Genomic DNA, 26,644 nt, shown 5'->3' on the forward strand with positions numbered 1-26,644 from the left:
TTGTATAGAGATTTGGAGTGTTCTTATTGGTGGATTTTCATGAAGGAAGACATCGTGGATTTTGTAGCTTGATGTCTAGTATGTCAGCAAGTGGAGGCTAAACATCGGAGATCAGTAGGATTGTCTTTGTTGATTTGGATACTAGAGTCGAGTTGGAAGCAAGTTATGACGGTTTTTGTTGTGGGATTATCCAGGAATATGATGGTTTGGGTAATCATGGATTAGTTGATGACTTTGCTCCCTAGCTATCAGTATGTACGACGGATTCTTTTGGATGGAGTAGCAGGATTATACTCTAGAAGGATTTCCAGACTGGATGATGTACCTCTGAGTATTGTTTTGGATGGAGATCAGTGATTTCATGTCATGGTTTTGATTATGGTTACAGCAGACCTTGGATTAGGAGTTTCACTTTAGTATAGATTTTCATCTCAGACTGATGGATAGTTTGAGCGCCCTATACAGATGTTGGAGAATCTATTGATGGTGGATTATGGATTTCAGAGGTAGTTGATTTATCCACAGTTGGCTAGATTGCTGAGTGGAAGTAGCGGGAGTAGGGTGAGTTCATAGCACACAGAGTTGTCGCTAGTCACTTGGAGGAGGATTATCATGTTTGGAGATATGTTTATGATACTAGGGTTGGAGATTTGGTTATGATATTTGGATGAAGTGGTATATGGGTATGTTGCTTGGTGGTTAGCTTGGTTGAGGATCCCTGAATTGACCAGTAAATTTGGGGACCAAATTTTTATTAGTGGGGGAGAATGTAAGATATCGCAAAATTAAATAATAAATATTATTGGACGAAAAATCTTATTGGATTTTTCCATAATTTTTAGAAATTTTCTGGGAATTTTTCGGAACTCGTACAGAGGGTTTTGAGGGGATCGATCGACAGGCATGGATAAGGCCTGTTTGGAATACCCATTTAAGTGGGAGTTGATTTGGGAATGGACTTAGACTTTAATTATTCTTAAACCTAGGTTTCATTTTTTTTATTTTTATTTCCTTTATTTTCTTCTTTCCTTCCCGATTCTATTTTCTTCCCTAATCTCCCGATTTCCTCCATTTGGCCTGATCACCTTCCTCCCCGATTTATCTCCATCGACGACGATCTTCCCCTTCGAGCGCCTCATCAACGCCAAGCAATCTTGGCTACTTGGAGGTCCGACCTTCTCCTTCTCTTCATATCGCGCCCGACTCTTGCCTCTTCTCCCGATTCTTTCTCGTCGCCGGTTGCCATCGCCGGCTCTGGGAGCCACCGATCGTCTTCTCCTCTTCGTTGGCGCAGCCCCATCGCCGATTGCCAGCAAGATCGCCCTGACCGGTTGGATTCCCTCCTCATCTCCTCCGTGATCTTGCCCTCTTCCGATCTGGTCACTGCCGCCCTGACGTCGCCGATCCCCACAACCATCTATGCCAAATGTGATCGCGATAGGGGAGGAGACTAGTCCTTGGCCGATCCATCGCCTTGGTCGCCATCCGTCCACCTTCGAGCACCGCTGAAGCCACCTCGACACCAGGTGATGCTGTTGCCGGAGGAAGAATCAACGCAGGGGGGGCTAGGGCATACTCTTCCTCTCACTGGCGGATCGGAGCAGACCAAGCGGTTTATCCATCAATGTGACCAACAGGTGGATTGGATCAGTGATCACCTAAGGAAGCTCTTGACTCTAATGGATTCAAGGGTTTTGTTGCTTTGTGATGTTCTTCCTTGATGCTGGACTTGTGGGAAGCATCGGATCAACTTCTTGGTGGATTCTTAGTGAGCATATCACTGCCTCTTTACTTCTTGTAGCTGTTGGGGTCTTGATTGAGAGGTGGGGATCGATTTAGGTAAGTACTGCTTCTGTTTTGTTAGAGTTCAGCAACTCTTTGCTGTATAATTTGGATTCTAGATTGATTCTTGGAAGAATTGGTGTGTAGGTGTATTTGTAGCTGCTGGACAGTGGGGGTAGGGCTGTGGGGTACTGGATTTGGCTGCTCTATCTCAAGGTGAGTGTATTCCAATGAATGCATTTCTGTACAGTTGCTTCATGGGCTGATTCCTGAAAGAATTTGGTGTAGGACTACCTTGGGAGCTATCGGGCAGAGGTTGTTGGATTGGGAGCTACTGAATTTCTGTTAAAACCTCATGGTAGGCGATTTCCAGTGATGTATTTCCATTATTTTCATTAGTATGTGCTAGATTAGGGGTTTTAGTGGGTTCTTGCATGAGTATTCTTAGAATCGTTGGATTTGTTGTAGGTTAGATTTATGTAAGGGTTTGATGGTTGGATTAGTGGAGATGAATTGTAGAAATTAATGGTGGTGGATCATGTTTGAATCTAGAAGGAGTTGAATTAAGGAATTAGATAAGTTACTTCGATTAGGGTTTTCCCTAATTAGTTTGGGGAGTTTATTTAGCTAATTGCTATCTATGTAATTAGCTAAATATATATTATGTGATCGTAGGACTTGGATTCGGGACGAGCGTCTCAACGTGGGATTTTCGGACACGAGCTACGTATTAAGGCGGGTATTTCTTCCTTGGCCTCTATGTAGATTCTCTTGTACTTAGTGCATGGTTATTATTGGATGAATTAGGCTGCTTTATCTTATATCATGATCGGTTGTTGTTTTCCTGCATGATACTTATGCTTGACCCTTGTGATGATCTATTTAATTCATATACAGTTTCCACTCTTGATATCTACTCTGTTATGATTACACGTGTAGAGTATGTCTTGTAGGGATTGTTGGGTTGTTGGTATTTCCATGTTAATTGTGTATATGATGTACACTGAACATATGTGGGTTTGTATTATAGGAGTCATCTTGTTGACCGTGCATTTACATGTGGTGTGTACATACGTATCTGTCATGTACTTTTGGAGGAGTTGTGTTGATTGTATGTTCGGAGTATATACACATGTCCGTTGTGTTTTTATTGGAGGATATATGTTGATTGTACTTATCTTTTGTGTACATGTGTGGTGGGATTAGTGGAGATTTATGGTTGATTATACATATATAGTGTGTACATATGTTTGGTGGGATACGTGGTGGTATCATGACGATTATACTCTTGTTGGAGGTATTTTTTGAGGTTTGGGGTTGTTGCATGGATGATGATTATATATATATATATATATATATATATATATATATATATATATATATATATATATATATATATATATCATGTTCATCATTCATTGCATCTGATGACCGTTGTCTCCCTTGTGGTTGAGAGAGTCATCAGTTGGTTTGGTTTAGCACCGCACACTCGGCCACTCATGGGTAGTGGTAGTTGGAGCAGTTGCTGCTAGTCCTGTCGTGCCACCCGATCACGAGGTTTAGTGAGATCCGGCGTTGTGAGCAGTCAGGGACCCTGATGCTATTTAGCTAGATAGCTATTAGCGGACTGTCCGCCTCGACCACTATATAGTGGGTTGGAGGGTAGTACAGTCGTCACAGACCCAAGCCTCTCGGCCATACAGGGGTCGTGGTGTTCGGAGAGGTGGCGGGGGTGACCATGGAGCATGCATGCACTTTTGCATATGATGCACGGTGCATCTGGGGGTTATATTTGCATACATGCCTAGTAGATACTAGTTGCATGTGATTGTCGTTGTTGCACTTGATTGAGATATGGTTGTTGCATTTGGTTGCCATGCTGCATACATGTCATTTATTTTACATGTATATGCAGTCGTATTTATATTGCACAGGTGTCACGGGTATATCTGTTGCAGATCCGGTGAGTTTACTGATCATTGTACCATGTGTCGATTCCAGATTGGGTATGTATATGTCATTATGTCAGTTGTGATTTGTACAGTTTATGTCAGGTTATTATGTCGGGTATGTTCAGATGCATTAATTATGATAGTATGATCATGTTCTTATTCCCTACTGAGACTGTATACTTGTGATCTCCATGTTTGTTTATTGACCATGCACTATCTTGTCTATTACCCGCTGAGTTACCTATACTCACCACCGCATGTATACATTTATGTTTTCAGGTAGATGGTTGGAGTGTCGCTCGGAGTATCCTGTCTGCCGGGTCCTACGTCACATCCGAAGACTGTGTTCGTTTTCTATTGTATATTCTTTTCTTATTCGTGGCATTGTATTTGTGTTTAGCCATGTGGCTATCTTATTCTTTTGGTGTTGTATTTTAGCCGTGCCGGCATGCATTGTATCTATTTGTCTTGTGTGGGCTTTCCGTTTTCGTTTTTCCGCTGTGTTGGTTTATTTTGTACAGCCGTGTGGGCTGTTTTTTATATAACTGCGTGGTTGTGATTGTTTCATTCCAGCCGTGTGGGCTGTTATTATAACTGCGTGGTTGTGTATATAAATATTCTAGCCGCATGTGGCTGATGTATATTTTGTTTGTAGTGATGCTTCATATTGTCACCGGTACAGGGGAGATGTTGTCGGATTTTTGTCTGGCAGGGACTCCTTTGGGGGCGTGACAAAGACAACCAAGAAGAAGGCACTCAAAGCAACGTGGGATGAATCATTTTCAGAGGAATCGGAAGATGAAAATCAGAAGCACTGAAGCAATCTCACACTAATGGCCCACAAATCAGAATTGGAAGAAGAATCAGAAGATGGATCCGAACCCGAATTGAGCCACGAGTCCGCAGTCGTTTCCGAAGGTTTCGAGGAGGTATACTTTAGTTTGAACAAAAAGTTTTTTAAAGTTATTGCATGCCTAGATAGAAAATTAACTGTAACTGAAAATCAAAATAAAATGCTCCTTGAGGAAAACTAACACCTCAAGGAGCATATTACAAAATCTAATCCAAATCAAATTGTAAAACTTGAGGAGGAAAATTCAATACTAAAAGTTGAAATCAACAAACTTAAAGGGTTATTAGAAAAATTTTACAACCAGATCTAAAAGCATGGACTTTATTTTAAAAAATCAAAAAGGTGTATACAACAAATCTGGTCTTGGATACAAGTCCAGTTCAACAAATAAATTGTTTGTATCACTCGTAACCCAAAACAAAAACCAAATTAAAACATGGGTTCCAAAAGCGTGTCTAACTACACAAGTAGGAATCAATCAATATTATATACCTAAAAATAAAATATATTATGTAAAATCAAATAACCTAAGTCAAAAGTCAAAATATAAACCTAAATCAACTAAACTAAAACCAAACCATATAAATAAGCATAAAATCAACTTAAACCAAGATTATAATCAAGTATATTATAATTATAAAAGTAATCAACATAAACTCAAAACTAAAACTTAAATCAGATCATTAATTCAGGGGGAGGTTCTAGAATAGCTAGCACCACTAAAAATAACCTACCCGATAGGGTAATTAGGATTAGCTTAAAAAAAGACAAAGTTTAACTTGATCTACAGTACTGGTAAAGTTTTGGATGATAATAGGTTAGAGAAGCTCCATCTATGCATGTCTAGGAAGATATGGCTTCGACCTGGTGCATTTTACTAAGTGAACTAACTGAAGCTACCCCTTACGGATCCTAACTAGTTAGACCAAGATTTTGTACTATGTTCAGTGGATGGGACTATTTGAAAACCTCGAAGGCATAGTTACTTTAATGATGTCCAGGTGACTCACCATAGCCCAGAAGTTTATCCAAAGAATATTTATTTGTTGAGCCCAAAGTTAAACCTGAATCTAACACAAAGTTAAACCAAACCATAAAATTCAATTTAACTCATCTCACAAAATTGTAGGATTCCCTGAGTGAAAACATAGATCGGGTGAGATAACTAAGGACATAATTTAAATTAAATTAAAATTAAGATTTAGATTAAATTAAAATTAAAATAAATTGAAATTAAAATAAATTAAATTAAATTATAATTTAAAATTAAAATTAAATTAAACTAAACCCAAGCTTAAAATTAAATTAAAAATTATTTTTAAAATTATTTTAACTTAAAATTTATTTTAAAAATTATTTTAACTTAAAAATTATTTAAAAATTTATCTTAACTTAAAAATTATTTAAAAATTTATTTTAACTTAAAAATCATTTTAATTTAAAAATTATTTTAAAAATTATTTTAACTTAAATTATTTTAAATTATCTTAACTTTAAAATTATTTTAACTTAAAAATTTATTTTAAAAATTATTTTAACTTAAAAATTACTTTAAAAATAATTTTAACTTAAATTTTTTATCTAAACTTTAAAATTATTTTAAAAATTATTTTAACTTAAAAATTATTTTAAAAATTAATTTAACTTAAAAATTAAGTTAACTTAAAAAAATTTTAAAATTTATTTAAATTTAAAAATTAATTTAACTTAAAAATTAATTTAAATTCAAATTAAAACTCTAATTTATCTTAAATCCTACCTGTTATAGGAAACCAAGTGGATCTTGGACAGTGGTTGCTCCAAACATATGACTGGAGATCACACCAAATTCACTCAACCAACCTACAAAAGCTTAGGAACAGTTGCCTTTGGGAATAATGACAAACTCAAGGTAATTAAGATAGGTAATGTTGAACTTAAAAGTGATTTTACTATTACGAAAGTATTATTTGTTGATAATTTCAAGTACAACCTTCTTAACATTAGTCAATTATGTGACTCTGGATATTAGGTTAGGTTCCTATCTTCTGAATACCTAATCAAGCACTTAAATAACCCTACCATAAGTCTAAAAGGATTTAGAAAAGGCAATATCTATGTAATTAACCTAACCATTTCTTCACTTAAGTATTACTTAACACAAAAAGAAGAAACCTGGTTATGGCATAGAAGAATGTCACACACAAACTTCAAAAATATATACAAATTAAATTGATTAGTTTGAGGATTACCAAAATTACCCAACTTAGACTTAACAATCTGTAATGCTTGTCAACAAGGAAAACAAACAAAATCTACTAACAAACCAACTAATCAACTTTTAACAAATTCAATATTAGAGTTATTACACTTAGACTTATTTGATTCCCATGGGGTCAAATCAATAAATGAAAGCTTATATTGTCTAGTAATAATAGATGACTATTCTAGATTCACCTGGGTAAAATTCTTAAGAAATAAAGATGAAACATTTGAAATCTTTACTAATTTTTCCAAACAAGTTAAAAATGAAAAAAAAAATCTAAAAATTAAAAGAATTAGAAGTGATAGTGGAGGTGAATTTAAAAATCACAACTTTAACCAACTTTGTCTTGAAAACGGTTACCATCATGAATTTTCATGTCCTAAAACACCTCAACAAAATGGAATCGTAGAACGAAAAAATAGAACTTTACTTGAAGTCTCTAGAACAATGCTAAATGAATATAACTTGCCAAAATACTTTTGGGCAGAAGCTGTTAGTGCAGCCTGTTATATACAAAATCGAACTACAATCAATAAAACTCATAATAAAACCTTATTTGAAGTATATTATAATAAACAACCTAACATTAAATACTTTAAAGTATTTGGATGCCCAACCTACATACTAAATACAAGAGAACACTTAGGAAAATTTATCTCAAAAATAGAAAATGGGATATTTGTAGGATACTCTTTAAACAATAGGCATTATAGAATATATAATAAAGTCACACTGAGAATTGAAGAAACCTCAAATGTGAAATTTGAAGAGTCCAACCAAAACTTAGATCAAATCCAAATCCAACCAATTGATTTTGTCCAAGTAACACTAGCCAAGGGGAACAAGCGAAAATCTAATTCATGAAGAATAAGATCAGATTCAAGGGAATGATCCTCCTAGAACCATAAGAGTCAAACCAAATCACCCAATTGACTAAATAATTGGTGATCCAGACCTAAGAGTTCAAACCAGGTCATCCTCTAGAAACCTAAGTCAAATATCCCTAATCTCAAAACTTGAACCCAAAACTATAGCTGAATCCTTACTTGACCAAGATTGGATCATAGCTATGGAAGAAGAATTAGCCCAATTTGAAAGAAACCAAGTCTGAGACTTAGTACTACCACCTAAAAATAAAAAGGTAATAGAAACAAATGGGTATTCAGAAATAAATTAAGTGAAACTGGGGAAATTACTAAGCTAGGTAAGTTGCTAAAACAAATGGGTATTCAGACTTAGTACCACCACCCAAAACAAAGCTAGGTTAGTTGCTAAAGGGTTTAGTCAAGTCGAGGGACTTGACTATGACGAAACATAAGCCCCAGTAGCTAGACTTGAGTCCATTAGAATGCTACTTAGCTATGCAGCCCATAAAGAGTTCAAACTTTATCAAATGGATGTCAAATCGCCTTTCTAAATGGACTAATAAAAGAAGAAGTCTATGTAGGTTAGCCACCTGAGTTTGAGAGTTTAGACCATCCCGACTATGTCTTTAAACTAAAGAAAGCTTTATACGGACTTAAGTAAAAGCCTAGGGCATGGTAAGAAAGGTTGACTTCTTATCTAATCTCCAAAGGATTCAACCAAGGATGAATTGACCCAACCCTATTTGTCAAATCAATCAAAGAAGATATCTATAGAGCCCAAATTTATGTAGATGGCATAATCTTTGGATCAACCAACTCAGAATTTTTACAAGAATTCATAACCCTAATGGAACAAGAATTTGAAATGAGCTTAGTAAGTAAATTAACTTATTTATTAGAATTACAAATTAAATAAACAAATGAAGGTAATTATATTTATCAACAAAAATATATTAAAGAATTACTTTAAAATTCAAAATGAAAAATACTAAAGAAATAAAGACACCTATGGTAGTTTACACAACCCTAGATGATGACCCTAATGGAAAACCAATTGACTTAAAATACTATAGGAGTGTCATAGGTAGCCTATCGTAAAGTTAGTATGTGAGCTAGATACCAAATATGTGCTAAAGAATCACATTTGACTCAAGTCAAAAGAATTTTTAGATATCTTAAAGGAACATCGAATATAGGAATTTGGTATGATAGAATAACCAATTTTGAACTCATAAGTTATTCTAACTTAGATTACGCTAGATGTAAACTGGACCGTAAAAGTACAAGTGGTGGATGTCAACTACTTGGCCCATCACTTGTCAGCTAGTTTAGTAGAAAGCAACACTGTGTTGCCTTATCTACTACTGAGTCAGAATATATAGCTATAGGAGAATGTGATGCACAATTATTATGAATGATGCACACTTTAAAAGATTTAAATTTAAACCTTACCAAAATAAAAGTACTCATTGATAATGTTAGTTCAATCAATTTAACAAAAAACTCTGTGCATCATTCAAGAACTAAATACATTGAAATTAGACATCACTTTATCAGGGATCATGTCACTAAAGGTGATATTGAACTCAAATACATTGAGTCCAAATCTAACTTAGCTGATATATTCACTAAACCCCTCCCTGAAAGTGAATTTAGCAACTTACGTCGATAATTAGAAATATGTTTAATAAACTAAGTTTCTTAAATTACAAAATTATTTTCAAAATTTTCTTTAAAATTCTAGGGTAAAATTTTTTATTTATATTTCTCAAAATTCCCTTGTAACACCCCAAATTTCATGATTTAGAGTTCTAAAAGTCTATAAAAATATTTGGAAATACTTTTAAAATATTCTAGAGATTTTTAGAAATTTTTAGAGTATTTTTATGTAATTTTTTGGAGTTCGTTTGGTATTTTTACCAAGAGGAAGAAGTGTTAAAAAAAAAAAGAGAGAAAAGGAATATGTTGAAGCCAGGATTTGAACCTGCAATCTGTGACTTCGAGCAAAACTAGCCCAACCAGCTGAGCTACACGATTTTTATTAATCTTATATGGAGCGAAATGTATATATGCAGTAGTTGGAACGTTTAAAATAAATAAGAAGGAAAAATGGTTGCAGCCGAGTTTCGAACCTGAGAGCCACGCCTTAAGCAAAACACGGTCAACCAACTGGGCTAGCGGTCGTTGCTAAATAGATAGGCAGCAACAAATATTTAACCTATAGTTGAGACGTTTAAAATAAATTGAAATTAAAAGTGCGCGGCTGAGGGATCGAAGTCGAGACGTTTGACCCGAGCAAAACCCGCCTGACCAGCTGTGCTGGCGGCCGATGTTAAATAAGGAAAGAGTGAATAATATTTAAGGTATAGTAATTAATAAAAAACTTAGTTATAAAAAAACAGCTTAAGTTTTTCCCGAAACCAAAACTTTTCCTCACCCTTCCCTCGTGACGGCGCCGGCTCTCGGGCGGAAACAGAGCCGAATCTAGGGCTCATCTTTGGCGGCCGACGAGGACTTTTTCCGGCGAGATCTCCACACCTTCGTGATCCCCTCGTCGAGAAGAACAAGTAGATACCAAGAGATCTTTGAGGAAACAACTTCTCCGAATCCTAGCAGCCTTTTTCTCTCCGGTTGTAAGTCTAAGAACAGCGAGGTGAGTTGCTACTCACCTGCAGTAGGAGTTGTTCCGAGCTTTGATTCGTTTTCATGGCTTTCGGATTCTTGTTTTCTGTGATTTTCTTCCTTATTGCTCTAAAGGTGGAAGTAGCCATAGAACCCTAGTTTTCAGATCTAAAGCTTTGGTATTCAGCTTAAGTCTTGTTGAGGTTTTGGTTAGCATAGTAAGTTTCGGATCTTGTTTCCCTTGAATTTGAAGCATGCCGTACAGCAGTGATTTCCGTTTAGTTTGTTTCCTTGGCACATAACAAGAAGAACAATCATGCTTTGGTTCCTTGTAGGTTCTAGTGTATCATCATATCCACGTATCAACTTTAGATAGCAGCAGAATTATTTTGGTAAATGGCAATTTTTAGCAAGTCTATATGCAGAAATTCATTGGTAGTATGCAGATTATCTTGTGAGAAAATTTTGGATCGAATTCAAGGTTGTTTATGTTCCTTAGTGATGCTTTCAGATTTTGGAACAAATTGTTTTATTTGTTTATGTTCATTAGTAGACTTATTCATTTGTAGCTTAATTAGACATGCCAATTTGATTTCCTTTATAGCTTACTGGACCAGCATGTGTTTATTAAGCATTTAAGTTTCAGTTTTGATGTATATACATATATATGCACATTGAGTATTATGAGTTAGTTTAATCTGTTGGTTTCCTTAATGGTAGATTAATGGATTTATTTAGAGCAGTGTACAGGATTGACTGTACTTAATTCCTTGGGTATCTAAAGCAAGCAATTAATTCTGTATCTTTTGGAAATGAATAAGTTGATTAGATGTTAACAGCATGGTGAATTTAGTTTATATAGATATACATGAGTAGATCTTTTAGTTCCCATTTGCTATTGATTTCGGGTTCTTTTCTTTTGCTGTTTTCAAGCATGAGCAGTTTTAGTTTTCATTGTTGTTTAGTATTTCCTGATGAAGCATGATATTCTGTTAATTCCATGCAGCAACGATTCCTTTATTTTCTAGATTCTATTGCATGCCTAGTAGTTGAATTGGTTTTACTTTCACAGCATGCTTAAGTTGTTCTAGTTTCCTATTTGCTATTGGAATAACATGAGCAGTTCTATTTTTATAGCATGCAGATTTTTATAAGTAAAGTATGCAGATTTTGATAGGCTTAATATGCAGATTTGTGTTAAGCTTTGCATGCAGATTTATGTTAAGCTTTGTATACAGATTTTCAGTACGTAGGGTGTGTTCTAGTGCACACCAAGTGCTTGATAAAATGCTTAGCTCAATATAATGCTACAGTAGGCATTTTAATAGCTCAGTTAATGCAGTAGAAGCATTTAAAATAACTTATTTAGTCTTGCTTCAGCTTATATAGGACTACGGTCCAATGGGTGGGCTCCCACAATCACCTCTAGGTTCAGATAACCTAGTTAAAGCAAGGTAAGAAAATTAGCTATGAAATCAGTATTTTATTTTCAGCAGTGGCACTGTACTGGATTAGATATCCATTGGGTTGGGCTCCCATAGTCGTCCCTAGGTTTAGATAACCTAGTAAACCCTACTAGACTCGCCGGGTTTAGTTAGGGATGCGCGCACAGCAAGTACAGTTGCCGGGCTCATCAGCAGCATGATTATTATTTTAATCTATTATGTAAATAGTTTTCAAAACTTCACAAATTAGTTATGTGAATACAAGTTAGACTCAGTTTAGCATTAATTAGTTCAGCTTATGTATCAGTTCAGTTTCCTATTGATACACATGATAGTTCTATGATTAGCTGTATATGTTTAGTATTTCAGTTAGCATGATTTCTTTGCTATTTATGAGCATGAGTAGCTATACATGTTAGTTTTTCAGTTAGTTGATTTATTTGCTATTTATGAGCATGAGTAGCTTTACATGTTGGCATTCAGTTTTAGCATGTTTTTATTTATATACATGCATATCGAGTTTTTGTGAGTAGGATAGCGCTCACTAAGCTTTTAGCTTATAGATACTATTTTCCTCCTACTGCAGATAAAGGAAAAGCTAAAGTATAAGGAAGAAGGCGACAAGTAGATGCTGTGACGGTGTGTGATGTGTGGACTATGGAGATCCTTTGGACTTAGCTAAAGAACTCACTTAGTTTAAGAATTTGTTTAGTTTAATTTCTTATTAAGTTGATAAGAAAATTTTGTAGTAAGAAGTTATGTTTCCGCTTTTCATTACCTGCATGTTTTGATTTATTAAACTGCGTGGTTGTGGTTAGTTTCCATTTTTATTAAACTGCGTGGTTGATTGGAATATATTTCCAGCCGCCTGTGGCTGAGTATATTATGCTTGTATTATGAAAAATGGTCACCGGTACAGGGGAGATTCTGCCGAAATTTTTCGGTAGGGTTTTCCATGTGATTTTTAATAAACCGGTTAAGTAGAGTAGTAGATAAGTAACGGTCACTCTTAGAGAGTAGTAGTAGTAGTAGTAAGAAGGGTGGACGTTACATCCCTATTTCTGTAACACCCCAAATTTTAATATTTGGAGTCCTAATAGTAAGTACAAATATCTAGAAATATTTTAGAAATATTCTAGAGATTTTTAGAAATTTTTAGAGTATTTTTATGTAATTTTTGGAGTTCGTTTGGTATTTTTACCAAAAGGAAGAAGTTGCAAAAATTAAAGAGGTTCGGACAAGGTTCGAACCCGCGGCCTCCGACCCGATCCAAGCCTTAAGCGGATCCGGCTGACCAAGTGCTCAAGCGGATGTTTCGTGATAAGAAGGGAAGCGAAATATTCTTAACCTATAACAAAATACCCTAGTTATAAAGAGAGAACTTAGGGATTATTTTCCCCGTGACCTAAACTTCTCCCTTCCTCTCCTCTCTCACTCGCGAACGGCGTGCAGCAGCTCCTGCTTGGGCAAAAATGAAGGAGGCTAGGTCTTCTCTACGGCGGCTGGCCAAGGGGTCTTTTCGAGAGTTCTTCATATTTTCATGATCCTCTCGTCGAGGAGAGCATGGAACCGCGAGGAGTCGCCGGAAATTTCAATCTTCCGATACCCTAGAAGCCCTCTTCTTCGGTGGTGAGTCCAAGAACGCCAAGATTTCCTTTACTTGCTGCCATGAATTGAGGTTTCAGATTCTTGCTTCCTTCTTGATTTCGTAGCATGTTGTAAGGGCAGTGCTCTTGATGTCTGCTGCCGAGAATCTCAAAGAAAGAAATGAATTGTTTAGTTAGGCATATGGTTTGGATTTCTACAGATTTCGGATTATGCTGAAAAGATTTGTTGATTGAGGTTTTGCTGCCGTGAGTTTTATAAAGAAGATGAGAAGGGGTTTTAATGGATTTGACATGTAGGTTAGACTTCTCATTTCGTATAATTAGCATCTCATAATTGGATTTTTGTTAATTGTGGTTACCTCAATGGACACAATCGGCTCATATGGAGCCTTGCAAGTTCAGTTTGTGCTAAGTAAAGGGCATGAATAATTTTAGTTCCGAGGTGTTCAATGGATTGTTGTGGCACAGTGTTTGAGGAATGATTGTTCAGTATTACAGATTTTGATTTGTTTAGCATTGCAGATTTTGAATTGTTTAGCATTGCAGTTTTGATGGTTTAGCATTGGAAGATCCAATTTGATCTCTAGTAGCTTAATTAGATTTGCAGATTTTTGATTGTTTAGCATGAAGTTTCGTTGGAGCAATGAAAAGGGCACAAGTAGTTTCCTTGGGGATTGTTGTGCAATCCGGTCATTCTTGGCTATTAGGCAATGAACATGAGATAGTATAGATTGGTTGTTGAGCATGTAAGTTTCGGTTATGATCACTGTCGTGGATGGCTATATGAAGCAATTTGTTTCCTTTTGGTTGCCTTGTAGTAGTGCTGAACAGGAGGAATTGTAGAGGTTTCGGCTTGTTCTTTTGATACTTGCTTCCATGAAACTTAATTCAGAATTTGTTAGATTTGGATATGAACAAATAGTTTTAGTTTTAGTTCTTAAAGCATGTAATTTAACATAGTGCAGATTTTGTAAGTTTATAGTGCAGATTTCGTAAGCATATAGTGCAGATTTTGTAAGTTTATAGTGCAGATTTCGTAAGCATATAGTGTAGATTTTGAGAGCTTATAGTGCAGTTTTCTTTAGAGTTTCAAGTGCAGATTTTAGTTAACATTTCAAGTGCAGAATTTAGTTAACATTCAAGTGCAGTTTCGTTAAGCTCATAGTGCAGTTTTGTTTAGCACAGTATGTAGATTTCTATTTGCTTAATATGCAGAATTTTATTTAGCACAGTATGCAGAATTTTGTTAGCAAAGTATGCAGAATTTTGATTAGCATAGTATGCAGTTTTATTGAGTATTTCAGTACAATTTTATTAAGTATTTCCATGCAATTCTGTTAAGCATTTCAGTGCAATGTTAATAAGCATTTTAGTACAGTTTTGTATGAGACATTCTTTTATTAGAGGTATTAACAAGTATAAGAGAGATAAAGAAAAGAAAGAAAAAGGCCAAGGCCTTAAATAGATCCCAAAGTCAAGATTTTAGGGATTTTAGCACACAAGGTGCTTGTTAAAATGCCAAGACATTTAAAGAAGAAATAATTAAGATAATAAGATATTTTACTTTAAAGAGGCTAGTACTCGACTTCCAAGGTTGTCGTTAAACACATCCATGTGTCTAATTCCAAGGTCTTGGCCCTGGTAGACCAAGGTCTAGTCTTTTAGGATTGGTGGCTCGCTACCCTAACCTATTAGGGAACGCGCATAAGATGGTACTACGCCTGGACCCAAGAGAAGTTGATTGTTATTTTAAAGTATTAAAGTATAAGTTTTAAACAAGTGAAATAAAAGAATAAGTTTTAAACAAGTGAAATAAAAGAATAAGTTTAGAACAAATGAAATAAGTTTCACTTTATTTTAAAATCAGCAAGTTTAGTTTTCTTTTATGCTAGCATGTTATTTAGATTAGCTTATTGTTATTTGCTAGTAGGTGAGCATGAGCAGCTTTACATGTTTAGCATTTCAGTTTGTTATGATTCCTTTACTATTAGATGAGCATGAGTAGTTTTCAGTAAACATTTAGTTAGTTTATGTTATAGATATATGTACATGCATATCGAGATTTTGTGAGTTATATAGCGCTTACTAAGCAATTTTGCTTATAGATTGCATTTCCTCTTACTGCAGATAAAGGAAGGCGACAAGGAGGTGTGGATGGTGTGTGATGCTGGACTATAGAAGCCTTGGGACTTAGTTTAAGAATTTGTTTAGATTAATTCTTTATTTAAGTTGATAAGAAAATTTTGGAGTAAAAGTTGTATGTCATTATGTTTCCGCTATTCACTACTTGTGATCCGATTTATTAAACTGCGTGGATGGTGTTATTTTTCTTGTGTATATATGCTTATATTGTCACCAGAGAGATCTTAGAAAATTTTTTAGGCTGTCACTGCCAAAGAGTCCCTGACAAAATCCGACAAGATCTCCTGCATCTGGTGACACATGAAGCGTCACTACAAACAAAATATCATCCGGCGTCTGGAATATTTATATACACAATAGCAGTTATAATAAATGAGAAAACAATCACAACCACGTATATTATATATAAAGCAATGTATACTATTGCAATTTAAAACAAAAAAGCGATCAAGCCCAACATAATTACATAATGCGCCATAGGCTAAACACAAATACAACACGAAACAATAGGATAGCCGCATGGTATACAAATACTGCGAAAATAAGAAAACAATATACAAAAGAAAACAATCCGATCTTCGGATGTGGCGATGGACTAGTGACAGACGAGATTCTCCGAGCGACACCAACCATCTACGAAGCACGAAAACATAAATGTATACGTGCGGTGGTGAGTATAGGTAACTCAATGGGTAATAGAAAAGATAGTCGTGGTCCATAAACAATATGGAGATCAACTGCTCTGATGAGGGAATAAGAGATCATACTATCATAATCATGATCCGAACATACCGCATAATAACTGATATAAACCTGTATAAACCACAACTAACGTAATGGCAGATCATACCACTGAATCGACATCAAGGTGATGATCGGTAAAAACTCACTGAACTGCGCAAACATACGTACCGTGATACTGCTAATATAAATACGATCGCGTATACATGTAAATAAAAATAAATACGCGTATACGTGACAACCATATCTGAACAATCATCGAAAACAAACGCAATACCACAAACAGTAGTAACTACTAGTGATGCAATATATCTCAAAGATGCCGCGTAGAATCAAAAGTACGTGCTCCAATGGTCACCCCGCCTCTCTCCGAACACCACGACCCACGTGTGGTGGAGGCTTGGGTCATGGACTGCTCGCGACCCATTCTCAACCTATATATGTGGTCGAGGGCAGACAGTCCAGCTATCTAACTACATAAAGATCGTGGTCCCCGATGCCTCGGATCTCACTAAACCTCGGGTGGTGGCACGACAGACGAATTTGCTCCAACTACCACTACCCAGTGGTAGGGTGTGCGGTTTAAACTAAACCAGCCAATCACGACTCTCTCAACCACAGGGAGAAATCGTGTATCGATGAATGAACGATATATATATATATATATATATTAATCATCATCCATGCAACAACCCCAAACCTCAAAAAATACCTCCAACAAGAGTATAATCGTGATACCTCCACGTATCCCAACATATATAATATACACTGTATAATCAACAAAAATCTCACGATTAGTATAGGCACAGATGATCCTCCAAATAAAGTCTGATCAATATACTATCCTCGTATACCCCAACAATCGTAACGTAACAATATATGCGTCTGCTAAATATACATGTACATCAAGTACATTATACACGTATGAGATAACGCATCTACCCGCATCTAATCCAGATCGTATTAATACCAACAATCGACAATCCCTAACAGGCATAATGCACAGCGTAATCTGCAGTATGTAGATATCTAGTTGAGACTATATATGAATTAAATAGATCACAATGGTCAAGCATAAGTCGTAAAGCGAAAAGACGATCGTCATATAAGAAGATACATTAATCAATATCATAACCATGCACTAAGTACAAGAAAATCTACAGAGGTCGGAAGAAATACCGTTTAATCGTGATAAAATAAATCCCACATCGTGATGATCGTCCCATATCCAAAATCCTGCATAAATCAATATATATATATTATTGTTTAGTTGATCACATAATCAACAACTAACCAAACCCAAAACCTAATCCTCAATCTGCATAATTAACACATCTTAAATCCAATTCACATAAATCATCATCAATCAAACACTAATCCAAACTCATCATAAATCCTTCTAAACCCACTAATCACAATTTATCCAAACAAACCTAGATCACGAAATCTCCAACATAATACAATACAAATCCTTATCAACCTACATCTCAATTGATTTCCTTAATTCTCACTAATCAAATCTCCTTATAACTCCTTCAATCTTTCCAAACATAACCTACCAGCCATTAATTAATCCAACACAAGAGCATCCAACTACAACGAATCCCTCTACATGCTTCCATGTGCTCTAAACTAAACATGATCTAATATCCAATAACAACACTGATAGAACAAAGCAATAATAGAAGGATCTAGAGATACATCATCAAAGGAAACTCACCTCGAGATAGTGCCACAAATCAAGAGCTCACAGTAACCTATCATAAAATCAATCCATTACACCTTAGATCAATTTCTATATTCCATTAGAAAACCTAATAGAGTAGCACACTAATAAGAAAAACTAGTGGTAACCCCTTACCTTGAGGGATGGCAGCAAACCAGTAGCTAACCCTACAACTCACTGCCAGAAGCTACAAAGGATACCCATAATCAATTCTTCCAATGATCAATCCATAAATCCAATCATATGGCAAAAGATTTGCTGAAATCCTAATTCACAACACTAAACTCACCTCAACAGATGCTTAATTCTTCAGCTGAGACTCCAATCAGCCACAAGGAGGAAGAAGGTCAAGGCCTGCTCAGGGAAGAACCATCACCAGGTTGATCTGAAGCCTTGATCAGTCGCCTCCGATGTTGTTTCCCAATCCAAAACCAGCAGGTGTGAAGCTACATATCAATCCCCGACGAACAGATTAAGGAGAAGACGATCGATCAGCTATATTGTTAGGGCACGGGTCAGAGAGTACCAAGAAAAGAAGGCTAGCTTACCCTCGGTGATCACGTGACTCCAAGCAAATAAAGATGTCTGGAAACCCTAGAATTAGCGCCCCTTCTCCCCCTTAGGTCAGTAGCCCGCGTGCAAGGGAAGAAGATGCGGCTACTGATGGCGGCAATCGGCGACCAGGGCTCATCAGCGTCGAAGGTCGGTAGTCTGCGACGATGAGAAGTCGAAAGAGGGCGGCGCGTGGATCGGCATTCAACAATCCGAGAAGGAAATCGGGATTTTAGGGGAAATCGCAAGAAGAGGCAAAAGCTCGGGTTCGGTGGCCGGCCGAAGCTCAATCGGGAGAAGGATGAGAATCTCCATGCCGCGATAGGGAGAGGAAGGAGGGAGGCTCAGCCGGCGGTGCATCAGGCTTCGGCGATCGGTTCCCTGGTGGCGTCGTCTGCTCCGATCGCATGAGAAGGAGCGAAGAGGAAGAAAGTCGGGGGCAGGGGAGGAGAAAGAATCGGGAGAGCAAAATAAAGAATATAAAACTTAGGTTTAATTATTAAACCTTTAAGTTAAATCCTAAATCAACTCCCATTTAATTGGGTATTCCAAACAAGCCTACTCTGTACCCAGAATCCGTCCTATCAAAACAGATCATACTGAGCCCGTTTAAATCCCGAAAAATTTCTAAAAATTCCAGAAAAATCCAATACAATTTTTCGTCCAATAACATTTATTATTTAATTTTACGGTATCTTACATTCTCCCCCACTAATAAAAATTTGGTCCCCAAATTTACTGGTCAACTCAGGGACCCTCCTCCAAAGTAACCACCAATCAACATCCTCATATACCACTCCATCCAAATATCATGAACCAATCTCCCACCCTAAGGGATGACTCTGTGAGTCATGAGCTCACCCTACTTCTGTTATTCCCACCTGCATCTAACCAACTGTGGATAAATCAAACACCCAAAAATCTAAAATCCACTATCAATAGATCCTCCAACACCTATATAGATCGCTCAAACTATCCATCAGTTTGAGATGAAAATCTATACTAAAGTGAAACTCTAATCCAATCTGCAGTAAACATAATCAAAATCAAAATCACCGATCTCCATCCAAAAACAATACTCGAGATCATCATTGGAAATCCTCTAGAGTATAACTCGACTCAATCCAAAAGAATCATCCTACAAATCGATAGCTAAAGAGACAACTAGTCAACCAAGAATGATTAACTAAAGCATCATATCATCTCAATGTCCTGGATAATTCCACGACAAATCTGTCAAAACATGCTCCCAACTCTACTCTAGCATCCAAATCAACGAAGATAATCCTGCTAGTCTCTGATATTCAGCCTCTCGTGCTGACACGCTAGACATCAAGTTACAAAATCCACGATGTCTTCCTTCATGAAAATCCACCAATAAGAACGCTCGCCCAAATCTCCATACATCATATGTCACCCGAACGTCAGGATCAATGTGTTTCCATAGTAACTCCTCCTGATAAGAAGTGACGAAACACACATAATCTCTCATGAAAATAAAATCAAACTCTCATTTCATGAGAATTCTAACCGATCTGAGGGCTCCGCTCGCCTCTTACCACGCCTGACTACACCATCTGATATGATACATATTGAGTACAAATCCATCTACACTAGAAAGCATAACTAAGCTTGTGTAGTTATCTAAAGCGATCTCATAAACATCTATCCGAAATTCCATACTTCCCGAGTCAGTCCGTCATCGACATAAATCTTTGGAGAAACCCTCAAATCTCGATATAGACTATGACTACTCCCCCAATGACCTCTATCTCCTGTGGATCCACTGATATCCCTCTACCAGAGACAATGTGTCCCAAAAACTCGTAAAAGACAATCACAATACGTACTACTAACCTCACATATAGATGTTCCCGTCGAAACATCTCTAGAACTATGCGAAGATAGTGTACGTGATCCACCTCGAATCGAAAATAGATCACAACATTGTCAATGGAGACAAAGAAAATTGATCTAAATCCCTAATAATACCAAATACATCGAATCCATGAAAATATAAGGTCTAGGGTACTGTAAGCCTAAACGATAAAACCATAAACTCATATATCCGTACAACCAGCACACCCAACCGTAAGATCCCCGACAACAAGCCTATGATCAACTCACCAAATCCATAGATATCACCGACATACCACACTCCATGTCACTATCAACATCCAACGCTAACTAATAGATCATCAAAACAAATATCCACTAATAACTCATCAAAAGACAACCTATCACCACACATGATTTCACAATATCCATCAATCAAAATCGTCCTCAACATCAATCAATCATACCGGATAGTCTCCTACACAAAGATAGAGAAAAAAGGAAAGCATCCAACCTTCAACACACACTTCCAACAACTAAATGTATCTAGAAAGTTTGTCAAATCTCATCATCTCATCCTTTCTGATAATTAAATATATAAAGTAAAGGAATGTCAATCCAAAGTCAAAGGGTCACACAATCTCCTAACTAAGAGTCTACCCATCAAAAGAGTATCTCCACCACCCTCATAATCATCCTACATATGTCCCTTGACAAATGCTAATAAAAGGTCAACCCTCTAATATGAGATATAGACAACAAGATCTGGTAAAATGATCACGGGGTTAAGGTCTTGAACCACCTGATAAAGACAATGTTAGTTGAGTCGTCTAACCATTGTCTTGTACCCCATCATACTGTGATTACTCCACCATGAGGTTCAGTAACCTCCAGTATCGAGCAATGAAGACAAATATAGAGGAACACTATAACTAAATAGCTTATCAAACCATCAGTCAATCAACGCTCAACCCCTCGAAGATCATCATCTGAAACTATACCTAGTTACGGTCGGACCTCCTAGGTATTACTCAACTAACACCACTTCCTCCGCACCATTGCAAGGTATATATCACTGAATACATCATGGATATCTAATCATATCTAATAGCTCCATGAGTCAGGATCTCCCATGGAACAACGTTAGGCGAATCGACTGATCATCGCCTTATAATCCATCATGCTACCGAAGGAAGAAGAGAACTACTCTCTCTCCAAACACCTCAAGGAAATCACTAAGTGATGACCTGATCTCCAAAAAGCATTCCCTGCTTCTTCCTTCACGTGGTACCGGGTCACGTAAAGGTTAAGTAGCTAACTTCAACTCTCTCATGTCAGTACAAATCATATATCCAAATGTCCTCTCCAACTCATACACCCTAGTAGTGGATCCATCTCATAAGTGTTAAGCAGGTAGCTTTACACTTTTCCACATCAGTGGAGGTATCATATCCGAATGTACCTTCTAAGTCATCCTATCAGGTACAAACAGTCCATGGTCAAAGTCCTCATGGAATAGGATACGACAACCCTCTACAGGCTGACCAAGCCGACAATGGTATACGGCTAACTCAGTCCTCCCCTTGACGGTACAAGTCACGTACTCAAGTGAGTCTCCCAAATATCTAACCCAACACAAGTAACCCCAAAGATCAGAATCTCTAAAAATAGAGTATACCCTAATGATCGAACTGCTAAATAAATCGATCGTCAACTAACTGATCTAATAAGGGTAAATCAATCCTCGTCAAAATCAACTAAGGTAAAATCGATCCCCCACTACCCCAGTCAACGAGGGTAATCTACAAACCTAACCAACAGGAGTAAATCAATACTCTACTAATCAAAATAACAGGAGTACGAAACCAACTAAGATAAATCAATCCACAACTGCACAAGTCGATCAGGTAAATCAATCCTAAACTGATCTAACCAACCGGAGTAATACAAACTGAGTTAACATATGCATACAGATATCATCCACTATCCAGCTAATAATAATAGAGATAGGTATGTGACTCTGACTCTCAACCAACTAGTAGTAACAGACACTAAAACTACTAATAGTATGATATGAGGAAATCCCCTAAGACTGTAAATCCTTGATCTCCATTAGGGTCAACCGTGATCAGTGATTAACCCCACCCATGAAATGCATGGTACAAACAAATAGGCAGGTACTAACAAGAGAACACTAACACACATCATAACTATATGGGCAACAATACATACACCAACCGAAATGCATGATAACAATATGCAAACATACCTCCTAAAGCCTGGAGATGTCCTGCTGCTGCCTGGTCCCAAAACCCGAAAGTCACATCAAGAAAATCGAATCACGGAATCTAAAACACGAATAACAGGCATCGAACCTGCTCTGATACCAAATTGGTATCAGATAAATCTCGAAAATCCAGAACATGAAACAAAACAGGCATCGTACCTGCTCTGATACCAAAAATTGATATCAGAAAAATCTCGAAAAATCCAAAACAAAAACAAAACAGGTATCGTACCCGCTCTGATACCACTTGAGGCAAAACCTTAATCCTTAATCCACAATATCAACCAATCCACATCACACCACTCAAAAACTAAGCAAGCACAAAACCCTACAACCCATTAGAAAAACTTAATTTAGCAACCTACAAATGAGTAACCCAGCAATACATCACTGTAAGGCATTTACCTTGCGTGGATGGTGTTATTTTGCTTGTGTATATATGCTTATATTGTCACCAGTACAGGGGAGATGCTGTCGAAAATTTTTCGGTAGGAACTTCTTTGGGGGTGTTACAAATTTAAGTGTTACTAATATTAGCATAAGTAACACTAGTGAGTAGAGTTAATAGTTAAGTAACGGTCACCTTAGAGAGTAGTAAGGAAGGTGGGTCATTACAGTTGGTATCAGAGCAGTTCCTATTCTCCAGCATCACACATCAGCATCAGCTTTGCCGTCTTCAAGTAAGAATGTATTTATACTTTTTTTATGCTTTTCCTTTAGTGCTTGCAGTATAGAGAAATGTTTAGAAGTACCTACTCATATGTGTTAAAAGTCAAGAATCATGCTTAACTAAGATATATCTAGAAAGTATAGTGATGATTTTAAGTTTTCTTTCCCTCTGCCTGACTTGATGGCAAGAACAGGACGTCCCCGTACCAAGTTTTTTATATCTAGGAAGTATAGTAGTACTGGAAGGGCAAGTGTAACAAAAGGGAACAATGGAATTCGGGAGGTAGCCAGGAGCGAGGTCCAGTAAACAAGTAGACCAAGTTTATAACAGGTCTTCCAAGGACCACTAATGGGTACGATGCGATATGGGCAATAGTGGACAAAGAAGTTAAGAGACTAAGGAACAAAGGAGTACCACTAGTGAAGGTCATTTAGCATCAGAAGCACGAGGAAACTACTTGAGAGCGTGAGGACACTATGAGACAGAGATATCCAGAATTATTCTAAGTTCGAGGATGAACTTTTTATAAGATAGGGAGAATTGTAACACCCCAAATTTTAATATTTGGAGTCCTAATAGTAATTAAAAATATTTAGAAATGCTTTAGAAATATTCTAGAGATTTTTAGAGATTTTTAGAAATTTTTAGAGTATTTTTATGTAATTTTTGGAGTTCGTTTGGTATTTTTACCAAAAGGAAGAAGTTGCAAAAATTAAAGAGGTTCGGCCGAGGTTCGAACCCGCGACCTCCGACCCGATCCAAGCCTTAAGCGGATCCGGCTGACCAAGTGCTCAAGCGAATGTTTTGTGATAAGAATAAAAGCGAAATATTCTTAAGCCATAACAGAATAACTTAGTTATAAAGAGAGAACTTAGGGATTATTTTCCCCGTGACCTAAACTTCTCCCTTCCTCTCCTCTCTCGCACGTGAACGGCGTGCGACAGCTCCTGCTTGAGCGGAAACGAAGGAGGCTAGGTCTTCTCTCCGGCGTCGACGAGAGCATGGAACCGCGAGGAGTCGCCGGAAATTTCAATCTTCTGAAACCCTAGAAGCCCTCTTCTTCAGTGGTGAGTCCAAGAACGCCAAGGTAAGTGCTCTCACCTGCAGTAAGAGTAGTTCCGAGATTTCCTTTACTTGCTGGCTTGAATTAAGGTTTCAGATTCTTGCTTCCTTCTTGATTTCGTAGCATGTTGTAAGGGCAGTGCTCTTGATGTCTGTTGCCGAGAATCTCAAAGAAAGAAATGAATTGTTTAGTTAGGCATATGGTTTGGATTTCTACAGATTTTGGATTATGCTGTAAAGATTTGTTGATTGAGGTTTTGCTTCCGTGAGTTTTATAAAGAAGATGAGAAGGGGTTTTAATGGATTTGGCATGTAAGTTAAACTTCTCAGTTCTTATAATTAGCATCTCATAATTGGTTTTTTGTTAATTGTGGTTACCTCAATGGGCACAGTCGGCTCATATGGAGCCTTGCAAGTTCGGTTTGTGCTAAGGAAAGGGCATGAATAATTTTAGTTTCGAGGTGTTCAATGGATTGCTGTGGCACAGTGTATGAGGAATGATTGTTCAGTATTACAGATTTTGATTTGTTTAGCATTGTAGATTTTGAATTGTTTAGCATTGTAGTTTTGATGGTTTAGCATTGGAAGAACCAATTTGATCTCTAGTAGCTTAATTAAATTTGCATATTTTTATTGTTTAGCATGAAGTTTGGTTGGAGCAATGAAAAGGGCACAAGTAGTTTCCTTGGGGTTTGCTGTGTAATTCGGTCATTCTTGGCTATTAGGTAATGAACATGAGATAGTATAGATTGGTTGTTGAGCATGTAAGTTTCAGTTATGATCACTGTCGTGGATGGCTATATGAAGCAATTTGTTTCCTGTCACGCCCTAGGGAAGTACCTCCCAAAAAATTTCGGCAGCACCTCTCCTGTACCGGTGACAATATGACACTCTCATACATGCAAAATACGTCAGCCACATGCGGCTGGGATATATATGCATAAAAATAACCACAACCACGCAGTTGAATATGTAGCCCACACGACTATATCAAAAACACAGCGGAAAAACGAATATGAAACCCACAAATTCGAAAGTCCACAAAGACACACCACAGGCATAAGTCCACAATACGCGTATCAAAACATAGTACTATCTAACAACACCAAATCCATGAAACATGAAATACCACTAGTAAGAAACTAACAACCGATAAGAATCCTCGGATGTAACGTGGGAAGAGAGACAGGCTGGCAGCATACTCCAAGCATCTCCATATCACTTACCTACTACCTGAAAACATAACAGTATAGACGGGGTGGTGAGTACAAAGAACTCAGCGGGTAAGAATAGAATAAAGCATGGTAAGTACAACAACATAAGAATCAAGGGATACAGTCTCCATAATAAGAATAGAATCATGCTATCGAAACATAACACATCTAGCCATATCTAATACAATGACTATACATAAACATACCTGACATAATAGATGCACATGCTCGATTAGAATCAATACCGTGATACCAAATTCAGGGAACTCACCGGACTAGCAACAGATCTACTCAAGACACCTGTGCAAATATAGATACGGCTGCATATACATGTAAAATAGATGACATGTATGTAGTATGACACCCAAATGCAACATACATAGCGCAAACAAATGCAACAGCACACAATCACATGCCACTAATATCTACTAGGCATGTATGCAAAAATATCTCCCCAGATGCACCGCGCATCATATGCAAAAGTGCATGCATGCTCCATGGTCACCCCCGCCACCTCTCTAGACACCACGACCCCTGTATGGCCGAGAGGCTTGGGTCTGTGACAAACCGTACTAGCCTCCAGTACAAGCACCGCTATAGGCGGCCGAAGCGGACGGTCAGCTAAGTAGTTATATAACTACACAGCTAAGGGTCCCTGACCACTCACAACTCAAGCCCTCTGACTACTGTACCCTCAAGACCCACTACTCCAGAGTGGTCGAGGCTGACAGAGTATAATCACTGAACGGCTGAGCAAGCGCGATAGGACTAGCTCCACTCCTATCTACCACTCTCCTAAAGTGGCTGAATGGACAGCTATAAACAACTGACGACCCTCTCACCACAAGGGAGACGTTAGTCGTCAGTATGCAATGAATGATGACATGATGTGAATAGTCACAATATAAATACCATCATCCATCGTGTACCCCAACACCCCCAATAACCACCACAAACGCATAGACATACTCCAACACATAACATGGTCAACCAACTGTACAACCCTAACTCCACATACCCGTCACATGTACACTCTACATCA

The 26,644-nt window shown here is 37.3% G+C and overlaps 2 long non-coding RNA genes across 2 annotated transcripts; one reads left to right on the plus strand and one right to left on the minus strand.

The window, feature by feature from the left end:
• Positions 1-1,698: 1,698 nt before the first annotated feature.
• On the plus strand, positions 1,699-2,523 carry LOC122053849. The gene is made up of 4 exons (XR_006132401.1): positions 1,699-1,839; positions 1,930-1,998; positions 2,071-2,140; positions 2,458-2,523. It is a non-coding gene; the product is annotated as an uncharacterized LOC122053849 (long non-coding RNA).
• Positions 2,524-17,437: 14,914 nt separating this feature from the next.
• On the minus strand, positions 17,438-18,906 carry LOC122053850. Its single transcript, XR_006132402.1, has 5 exons — positions 18,530-18,906; positions 18,271-18,427; positions 18,117-18,168; positions 17,976-18,012; positions 17,438-17,491 (listed from the first exon to the last, which is right to left on the minus strand). It is a non-coding gene; the product is annotated as an uncharacterized LOC122053850 (long non-coding RNA).
• Between the last annotated feature and the right edge of the window lie 7,738 nt (positions 18,907-26,644).

Source organism: Zingiber officinale, chromosome 3A, assembly GCF_018446385.1.
Source record: "Zingiber officinale cultivar Zhangliang chromosome 3A, Zo_v1.1, whole genome shotgun sequence".
NCBI classification, from domain to species: domain Eukaryota; kingdom Viridiplantae; phylum Streptophyta; class Magnoliopsida; order Zingiberales; family Zingiberaceae; genus Zingiber; species Zingiber officinale.